The sequence below is a fragment of the Suricata suricatta genome, chromosome 14 (genome assembly GCF_006229205.1).
Source record: "Suricata suricatta isolate VVHF042 chromosome 14, meerkat_22Aug2017_6uvM2_HiC, whole genome shotgun sequence".
In the NCBI taxonomy this organism is placed as follows: Eukaryota; Metazoa; Chordata; class Mammalia; order Carnivora; family Herpestidae; genus Suricata; species Suricata suricatta.
Window position 1 is genome coordinate 48,614,263 of NC_043713.1, and position 10,831 is coordinate 48,625,093.

General features: G+C 38.3%; 1 pseudogene; it reads right to left on the reverse strand.

Annotated features, from left to right (window-relative positions):
• Positions 1–6,292: 6,292 nt before the first annotated feature.
• On the reverse strand, positions 6,293–7,160 carry LOC115277430 (annotated as a pseudogene).
• Between the last annotated feature and the right edge of the window lie 3,671 nt (positions 7,161–10,831).

Genomic DNA, 10,831 nt, shown 5'->3' on the forward strand with positions numbered 1-10,831 from the left:
TTAACCTTCTAATTTCTGTATAAGTCTAATTACATGAAACAGAAGTTGGTGTTTTGATTTTTTACTTTGCTTTTCTGTTTTGAGTGTCATTGCAACTACTGTATTGTAAATGATGGAAAATAATTGCATATGTTAAAAATATGAAACTTTATAAAGTAAAAAAAAATAAAAATAAATAAAATTTAAAAAAAATAAACATTAAAAAAAAAAAGACACACCTGGGTGTCTCAGTCAGTTGAGTGTCTGACTTCAGCTCAGGTCGTGATCTCATGGAATGTGCGTTTGAGCCCTGCTTCAGGCTCCGTGCTGACATTTCAGAGCCCAGAGACTGCTTCCAGTTCTGTGTCTCCCTCTCTCTCTTGACCCTCCCCTGATTGAGCTCTGTCTCTCTCTTTCTCGCTCTCAAAAATAAACATTAAAAAAAAGCTATTTAAAATTAAATTTATAAAAATTGTGTAAGACTTCTACAGTGATAAATATAAAACATTGATAAGAGATATTAAAGAAAATCTAAATAAATGGAAAGTTATATAATAGAGTAATATAATTAGATTAATAGTCTTCCCAAAATGATCTTTATTTTTTTTAATGTTTATTTTTTAGGGAGAGAGAGTACATGTGTGCACATGTACAAGTGGAGGAGGAGGCAGAGAGTGAGGGAGACACAGAATATGAAGCAGGCTCCTTTTGTCACTGCAAAGCCCAAGGTGAGGCTCGAACCCACGAACCAAACCTGACCTGAGCCAAAGTCAGATCATTACCTGAGCCAAAGTCAGACATTCAACCGACTGACTCACCCAGGTACCCCCAAAGTGATCATTAAATTCAACACAATTCCAATAAAAATCCTAACAGACTTTTATTCCCCCCTAGAAACTGATAAGCTGATTCTAAACATTTTCTGGAGGTAGAAAATACCTAGAGTAACAATCTTGAAAAAAGAACAAAACCGGAAGCCATAAGTCACCTCATCACAGCACTGTTTAAAGCTGGAGTAATTAGGGGCGCCTGGGTGACTCAGTAGGTTAAGTGCCCGGCTTCAGCTCAGGTCATGATCTGGCGGTTCATGCGTTCGAGCCCCACGTCGGACTCTGTGCTAGCGGCTAGCTCAGAGCCTGGAGCCTGTTTCAGATTCTGTGTCTCCCTCTCTCTCTGACCCTCCCCTGCTTGCACTGTCTCTATCTGTCTCTCAAAAATAAACAAAAAATATTAAAAAAAAAAAAAGAAAGCTGGCGTAATTAGGACACTGTGATAATGATGTAATGATTGATAAATAAAGGGAAATGAAACTGAAAGCTGATTGGCAATATAGCGACCAAGGTAATTTGATATGGAAAGTAAAGTCTTTTCAAGAACTGGTGCTGCACAAGTTCTCGCTGCTTTGGCCTCCCCAAACTGCCTACCCTGTCTGTTCAGTTCAGTAAGACCTTTGGGATCTGTCTGGATTCCTGCTGCCTGCGCACAGCCTAGGAACTACGGCAAGTAACCTGGGATGATCACAGGGTTTACCTGCATGTTTCCTCTCTCAGAGCTAACAGGCCTGGGCTGCCAGTTGTCTGATGCCTGAAAGCAGGTATTAAGTACATTCTGTCCAGTTTCTTTTTATGGGACAAGGTAAATCCGGGCCCTTGTTACTCCACCATGATTGAAATAGAAGCTGTGTGCTTTTTTTCTTTCTTTCTTCTTCTTCTTTCTTTTTTTTAAAGCAGACTTCATGCCCAGTGCAGAACCTGACCTGGAGCTTGAACTCACCACTGTGAGATCCAGACCTGCACTGAGATCAAGAGTCTGACACTTAACCTACTGAGCCACCCAGGTGCCCCTGATGTGTACTTTAAAAGAGCCTTCTTTGTCTGCTCTGTGAAGATTAAATTGTCATGGAGCAAAAATGGAAGAAAGGAAAGCAGAGTCCATTCAGGAAGTATTTGTAGGAGTCCAAGTGAGAAGCGGCAGGACTTAAATTAGTACAGCAGCCATCAGAACGGGGACCAGTAAGCTGCTCAGTGCATTTTGGAGTTAGAACTGGCAGTACCTACTGATAGGTTGAATTTGGGACAGCAAGAAGGGAATAGACATGGACATTAAGAGTAATCGAAGTTTTGAGCCTGAAAATCTGCCTGGATGCCATTTACTGAAAGAAGACGGGGTATGAGAAGATTCAAGGGTTTTTTGATGGCAACGGGAGGTAAGGAAGCAAAGAGTCTGAAGCCTCCATTTTTTTGTCTAGAAAAAAAAAGTTAAAAAAATAAATAGAGGAAATTTAGAAATTGATTTAAAAATTTTTTGAGAGACAGAGAGACAGAGTGAGAGCAGGGGAGGGGCAGAGAGAGATGGAGACACAGAATCTGAAGTAGCCTCCAGGCTGTCAGCACAGAGCCTGATACAGAGCTCAAACTCACAGGTTATAAGATCATGACCCAAGCTGTAGTTGGATGCTTAAACAACAGAGCCACCCAGGCACCCCAGGAACGTATTTTTAAAATATTTTTTCTTGGAGTTCCTGACTGGCTCAATCAGTGGAGCATGCAACTCTGCATCTCAGGGCTGTGAGTTCAAGCCCCATTTTGGGCATGGAGCCTACTTAAAAAAGAAAAAATTAAAATCCCTCCCTCATTCATTGTCTCTCTCTCTCAAAAAAAAATTTTTTTTTAAAAAGAAGTGGCGGGGGGCACCTGGGTGGCTCAGTTGGTTAGGCATCAGACTTCAGCCCAGGTCATGATCTCACGAGTTTGTGAGTTTGAACCTACATCCAGCTCTGTGCTCTCAGCACAGGTTGGGATCCTCTGTCCCCCTCTGTCTCTGCCCCTCCCCCGCTCCTTTCTCCCCCTCCCTCAAAAACAAATCAACATTTTTAAAAATTAAAATATTTTTTCTTATATTTTTATGGCATATTATATGTCCTTCTTCTCTTGACCATGAGTTCTCTGAAGAGTCATTGTCTTATTATTCACACACTAGTCCTTTAATATGTATGCTCTGTATGAAACTGGGAGATCTGATCAACTTGGTGTCAGGTGGAGAGCTGAGTGCTCTGGGTTACAGGAAGGCTAATACTGAAACCCTGTAAAAGATCTAGAATACTCTGCTCTTTGTCCTTGGAAACCAACATAGCCCAGTAAGGATAAAAAATGTGTATGAAATCATAAATACAGTGTTTATATAACCTTAGATGGAAATAATCAGAGAAGATGCCTTGTGATTTTGATATCATTTGTTTCCATAAAGAATAAAAATCCTTCTTTGAATTGAAAATACAGAGGTGAAATGGAGACTGGGCTCAAGTATGTGTCTAATAACATGCCAAAATATCTAAATACATTGCTTAAAAGCTAGTCTTTCTCAGCTGAGTGCTGTAGTTTATAGAGTAACTCCCACAGAGCTTTTCATGGTCATAGATGGCTTTATTTTTATAATCTTTAACTGCAGTGTTAAAAATGCCAATTGACACTGCATTCTGTGGGAGTGGATGGGAGGAGAAAGGTAACCCTAAATGGCAATAAAAGACCCTGCTGCCTAAAACTTTTATTGTATTTGAAATGTTCACTATAAGACTCACTATTTAGGGTAAGCTATTCCCTTAAAAATAGCCATTAAAATTTGTTAAATGTCTTATTATGTGAGTTAACACAGTAAATATTTTCTAGTATAGAGAAAACGTATGCAGTGGTTAAAAGCTGCTGTACTGTAGACCTTCCCTGACTTACCAGTCTAATGACCCTGGATAAGAGAGGTTTAGCCTCTCTAGGCCTCAATTTATTAATCCGTGAAATGGGACTAGTAATACCTACCACACTAGGTTGTCATAAGGATTAAATCAATAATGAATGTAATTTTATTTAGGACAGATCAAAGTAAACAGTTACCTAAACTTAACATAGGACAAAGAGTTCTTAAGTTTGGAAACAAGGAAAGAAATCATATACACAAATTAATTATGATTGACTACAAAAAAATCTTAACTTCTCTACTTTAAAAACATTTGAAGAATTTTTAAATGAATAGAAGCTTCATAAACAAATTATTTTCAAAGATCCCACCGAAGGCCTTCCAAGTAAAGACAGTAGATTCTACACAGGCATCTACTTTGTTGTTGTTGTTGTTGCTCCTTCTCACAACCCTGCTAAAACAATAGTGAAGGGATTTTCATAAAAGCATAGCCCCCCCCCCCAGGATGAAGAGGAAAGAGAAAGAAGGCAAAAACATGGCTTAGCAACCCTGCAAAATAGAATCATAAGTCAGCAACCCGGAAAGCTGACATGCATTTCAATTTACACTGTAGGATCTCCAATGGGTTCAGGTAGTGGCAGCCTCTGGCACCTTTGGAGATAGGGAAGGATGGAGTGAGAAGAGCTGGAAATATGACAGTTGGTTGAGAGTCTATTAAGAAATTGGACCCCAGGTCTCCTGCCTACTCCGTAGCTGGGCCATTGGGATGAACTTGTGAGACCATGAGGATTTATTCTTGGAAGAGATTAGCACAGATGACATCAGGCATAATTGCAAGTGGGGTGTATAGTACTGAACACAGATCCTGAGATACCTTGACCTCCTCTCCCAATCAGCAACTGGCAGCCTTGTTTTTATGAAAGAAGATCAGAAAAGTTTTCTTTAAGGAATTTGAGTAGCCCAACAAACCAGATCTAAATATACTGACAGTAGAGGTCCCCAACTAACCCTCTGTGAATGTCTCCTTTTCCCTCCCCACTCAGAGCCTGCAAGCAGCTTTTTTTAGTTCCCTACTCTTGAGGAAATGAAAACAACCAGACATCCAAGGGAAGTTTCCAGTATATAAGACTGAAACCAAAGAAATAAACAGGAAAAAAAGCAACTTGGAGGAAACAAACCATGTAAGAGAAAAGAACACTTTTTAAAAAGACATGCTGCTGTTAATATTTTGAGAGAGATAAGATATTACCAATTAAACAAGGCACATGTGATGGTTGATTTTATATGTCAAATTGGCTAGGCTTGCAGGATGCCCAAGAATGGAGTCCTTATTTTATACTCCTCGTTTCTTAAACTTAGCAACTATCTTATTTTATTCTTATGTAATTATATGTTGGGATAAATGTGTTTTTTTCCAATTAAGATGTTAGTGTTTGTATAGAAAAAATATTTTTTAAAGCGAGTCATCAAATTGAAACTGAAGTATGGAAGCAATAAAATTAGTATCAATCTTTCTCCTAAAATTGGCTGGTTATCATATTTTTTTAAACCCATGAGCCTGTTGAGTGTGTCAAAATACACAGAGACCTTTGGCATTTATTGTATCAAGGAGGACTTGCTCCACCATATGTGCCTGAACTGATGACATCGTTTTATATAATCCTGCTAGAATTCTTTGTACGTGTGTTAAGAATCAAGGTGAGTGCTATTACTATCAAAGATAGCCAAATCAGGAGCCATAAGCAACTGGAACCAGGAAAAGAATTGTGATTGTTCATTTTGTATACAAGCTTGTTTTTCTGCAATTACCTTTCTTACATGTAGGTTATGCTACCACTAGATGGCAGCACAGTGGTGCTCTTTTGCTCTGTATATTACAAGTCAATGGGGCACCTGGGTGGCTCAGTCTGTTGAGCATCACTCTTGGTTTTGGCTCAGGTAATGATCCCAGGGTGGAGACATCCAACACCCCTTGGGGCTCTGCCTGAGCATGGAACCTGTTTAAGATACTCTCTCTCTCTCTCTCTTTTTCTCTCTCTACCCCTGTCCTGTCCTTGCACTCTCTCTAAAAAAATAAATTAAATTAAATTAAATTAAATTAAATTAAATTAAAACAAAACAAAACTACCAGTCAAGTCAGAACTAGGAAACTTGCTCTTGAGGACTCCCCATAAGCCTGACTAAAACTTAGAACTGAGACTCACTCACATTGCCTACATTCATCCATCTGCACATCCATCCATTTCTCCATTCAACAAATATTCAATGGTTTTAAAAAGAACTCTTAATAATGATGTAGTTGAATTTAAAACAATATTCCCAAAGCTGTATTTTAAAATAACTTAAAAAGACAGAGCTCCTGGGTGTCTCAGAGATTAAGCCTCAGACTCTTGATTTCAGATCAGGTTATGATCTCATGGTTTGAGAGATTGAGCCCTCCTTTGGGCTTGGTGCTGACAGTGAAGCCTACTTGGGATTCTCTCTCTCCCTCTCACTCTCTGCCCCTTCCCCACTCACACTCTTTCTCTCTCTCTCTCTCTTTCAAACATTAAAACAATTTAAAAAATAAAATAACTGAAGGAGACTGGACAGAAAAGCAACAGATTAAAGTACATTATTCCTGCATGATTGATGTAGATGGAGAAGTCCAAAAGTAGGCACTGTATGTTTTTTTGTCTTGTAAGAGAACTTTTTGTTACTTTTATGTTCAGAAAATTCAACTGTATACACTTAGCCCAGTTTGGTGGGCAGTTCTTTATCCTTTGCCTTTTCCAGTTTGGCAATGTGAGCAACCAACTTTGGACCCAGGATGTTGCCTCCCCAAGTGATATGTTATCATATCTGTCATTGTAATGGGTCCTGATAGCTTCCATTGGGTTAGCCAGAGCTCCTTTGTCTTCTGAGTTAACCTGTGTGAAGGTGAAAGTACTGCAGGTCTTCCTATGGACCACACACTCCAGGCTGGCCTTCCACCTGATATTTCAGTAGGTAACCCCCATCTTATAACACAGGGCATGCAGGAAGACAACCAGCTCAATGCGATTCATATTTTGTGCAATCACTACCAGGTGAGGCTTCTTGTTTTCTACCAAGGTGGTGACATATTAACCCCAGCTCAAAGGACAGGAGGCCTCTTAGTGGGGACATCCCTTTTGCCAGCAGTTTTCTTCTCATCCTGGGCCGACAGTCTCTGCTTCTTCTCTTGCTTTGACCAGAGGTCTGTATATGTGGGCCAGCATAAGCCGTTGAATAATTATTTGGCGGTCCAAGGCCTGGGTGAACTGGTTAATTGCAGGAGGAACTTTCAGACATTTATAGAGAACAGCCCTTTGCCACTGCAGCAGGATGTAGTGGGGGCATTTGAAAAAGTAGGTGAGGTCCCTTTTGGGCTTGATGTCCTATCTGATGCCAAAATTCTTGGCCCTTTTTGCCAACAGGGGATTGATTGACCATCTTCTTGGCCTCCTGCTTCTTTCTTTATTACAGCATGTCATATAAGTGAAATCATATAGTATAAAGTCTCCTGAATCTGATTTCTTTCACTTAGCACAATGTTTTTAGATTCATTTATATTTACCCAAAGGATACAAAAATACAGATTTGAAGGGGTACATGTACCCTGATGTTTATAGCTGTATTATCAACAATAGCCAAACTACGGAAAGAGCCCAAATGTGCATTGGCTGATGAATGGATAAAGAAAATGTGGTTTATATATACAATGGAATATTACTCAGTCATCAAAAAGAATGAAATCTTGCCATTTGCAATGCCATGAATGGAGCTATTAGTTATTCTGCTAAGCAAAATAAGTCAGTCAGAGGAAGACAAATACCATATTATTTCACTCATATGTGGAATTTAAAAAACAAAACACATGAACATATGGAAAGGGGGAAAAAGGAAGAGGAAAACAAACCATAAAAGACTCTTAACTATGGAGAACAAACAGGGTTGATGGAGGGAAGTATATGGGGGATGGGCTAAATGGGTGATAGGTATTAAGGAAGGCACCTGTGGGGATGAGCACTGAATATCATATGTAAGTGATAAATCACTAACTTCTATACCTGAAACTAATTTTACCATATATGTTAGCTAACTAGAATTTAAATGAAAACTTGAAAGGAAAAAAAAGAGATTCATGTGTGTTATTGCATGTATAAGCAGTTCATTATTTTTTATTACTGAATGATATTCTATTATCACATTAAATCTTAGAGACTTAAATTTTAGCCTAAAATGCTTTTTACTTCTGCTATTTGTTTTGCAACGTTAGTCTGAACCCATGTAAAACCTTTTTGGAGGTCTTAAGTGCTGGATGGAAGCATGGGCATGGGAGGTCATCACAGAACAGGCTCAACAATTTTCATGTTCAAGCCTGAGCTCTGTAGTCTTACTCTGTTAGTTAAATTCTTCATTTAACTTTTGCTACCTCCTGATCTCAAGCAAGTTACTTAACCTCTCATAAATTGTAGTTTCCTTGTCTATAAAATAAGATGATAGGAATGGTATGTGTTTTACTGAATTCTTGTGGAGATAAAATGAGGTAAAGTGTGTAAAACACTTAGTGTAATCATTGGTCACAGTAGGTACAAGTAAATTAGTGTATGTCCTAGGAAAGATGGCTATAATTTAGCCAGTCTAAAAAGTCAGGAAGAACAATTTTTTTCAAGACAAGTTCACTTCCTTTAAAACCTATCCCTCACTTCCAAGTATCTGGGAGTAGTGTCATTGCCAACCAATGAGGAAAGGAGTCCTTGAGGTCAGGAAGAAATGTCTGTGAAACCCACATTTGGAAACTACCCATTGACTCTGCCGTCTAATATCATTAAGTTAGTTGGTCATTGGACTCCAAGCCAATAGACATGAAGTGGAAGTGGGGAGTCTACATCTCTCCTATAATCTCTTCACTTTATATTACATTGGGTGTCCAATGCATGTCTTAAAAAGATGCAGACAGCATGGTACAATGTGAAGAATCCTATATTTAAAGCCAGACTACTTTGGTAAGGTTGGATTTGCCACTTTTTACTGATGTGATCTTGAACAAGTCACTTAGCATTTCTGTATCCTGGTTTATTCATCTATAAATGGGTATATGATTATGTTCCATAAGTCTTCCTGAATCAACTACCATTTATAATAAATTCAAAAAATTTTAAATAATAGTTTATTGCCAAATTGGTTTCCATATAACACCCAGTGCTTCTCCCCACAAGTGCCCCTCTCCATGACCATCACCCTCTTCCCCTCACCCCCTCCCTCCTCAGCCCTCGGTTCGTTTTCAGTATTCAATAGTCTCTCATGAGTTGTGTCCCTCTCTCTTCCCAACTCTCTTTCCCCCTTCCCCTCCCTATGGTTCTCTGTTAGGTTTCTCCTGTTAGACATATGAGTGCAAACATATGGTATCTGTCCTTCTCCGCCTGACTTATTTTGCTTAGCATGACACCTTTGAGATCCATGCACTTTGCTACAAATGGCCATATTTCATTCTTTCTCATTGCCATGTAGTACTCCATTGTGTATATATATACATATATATATATACATATATATATGTATATATATACCATATCTTCTTGATCCATTCATCAGATGATGGACATTTAGGCTCTTTCCATGATTTGGCTATTGTAGAAAGTGCCGCTATGATCATTGGGGTACATGTGTTCCTATGCATCAGCACTTCTGTATCCTTTGGGTCAAAATTAACATTTTATACACAAAATATATACAATTCAAAATATACATATTATACATAAAATATATTTGATCATTCAAATGTGGCCATTCAGATTTGGATTATATGAACTCTTTGTGATATGATGAGCATGAAGATTATTTCTGTGAAAGGATTTATTGCTTCGTAATAAAGACTGATTGAGTTTATAAAATACTGTTCCACCTGACTCCTGAACGTCAGTGCTTAATACTCACTAGGCATGCACATTCTAACAGCCTTTGTGTTCATATAACGGACCAGTGAATTCTATTTGCTGCAGAGGATTCAGTCATATCCTACAAACAAAGATTGTTTTGAATTAGTGTCTGCTGGAGAAAGATGTTCAATTGTTAAATTGCTTTAGCTATGTTTGTGTTTTAATCAATGGGAGTATATTACTAGTTTACAAATTGTATTTCTTTGTAGAATGAAATCTTTATGAATTAGATAAACTAAATTATTAATATATTTCTATATATTTAAATCACACTTGTAGCATCTTTTGTCATTTTTAAAAAACAAATTTTGGGACTTTCAGAAAGCCATTAAAATGTCACTATCCTAAAAAAGCAAAAAAGTTCAATAACCAAGGCTTAAATGTTTTCCATTAAATGTGTTAAGGGACATAAATCTACTATGTTTAATATCCACCCATCTTTCTATTATAGAATATCTACTATATACTTGGACCATGTTGCCTCAGGAATGCAAAGGTGATGAAGAGTGAGAAGGTCACAATCTATTGAAAAAAAGGACACAATTTACAATATAATACAGGGGTACTGTAATTGAGATATTAATTCATGAGTAAGTATTTTTTAATAAATTTAGTGTCAGCAGGTGCCACACCCTAAGCTAGCTGTTAAAGATAAGGGGCAACTGAGTGGTTCAGTTGGTTAACTGTCCAACTCCTGATTTTAGCTGAACTCAGGATCTCACTGTCATGAGATCAAACCCCTTGCTGGGCTCCGTGCTGAGAGCATAGAGCCTGCTTGGAATTCTGTCTCTCCCTCTATCTCTGCCTCTTTCCCACTTACGTACACGTGTGTGCACTCATGCACACACTCGCTCTTTCTCTCTCTCAAAAAATAGCATTAAAAAAAGATTTTTAAAAAAAGATTAAGATTTAAGACTACAAGAGCTTATAGTGTGAGAGAGGAAACCAACAAATACAGAAAAAATTACAAAAGAGTACCTAATCTGACCTTCTGGACTAGTGTAGGTAAAATTTAAACTGAGTACAGGAAAACTAATGGGAGGTAAGAGGAAGAAGAGGGCTAATGATATTGTAGACAGAAAAGCAACTTTTGCAAAGGTACAAATATGAGGAAAACTGCAAATCATTTAGTACGTCTGGATCCTGGGATACGTATTAGAAAAGGGCAAGAGATGCAGCTCGGGCGAATAAGGGCCAGGTACTGAGAGGCTGTGTGTGCTGGG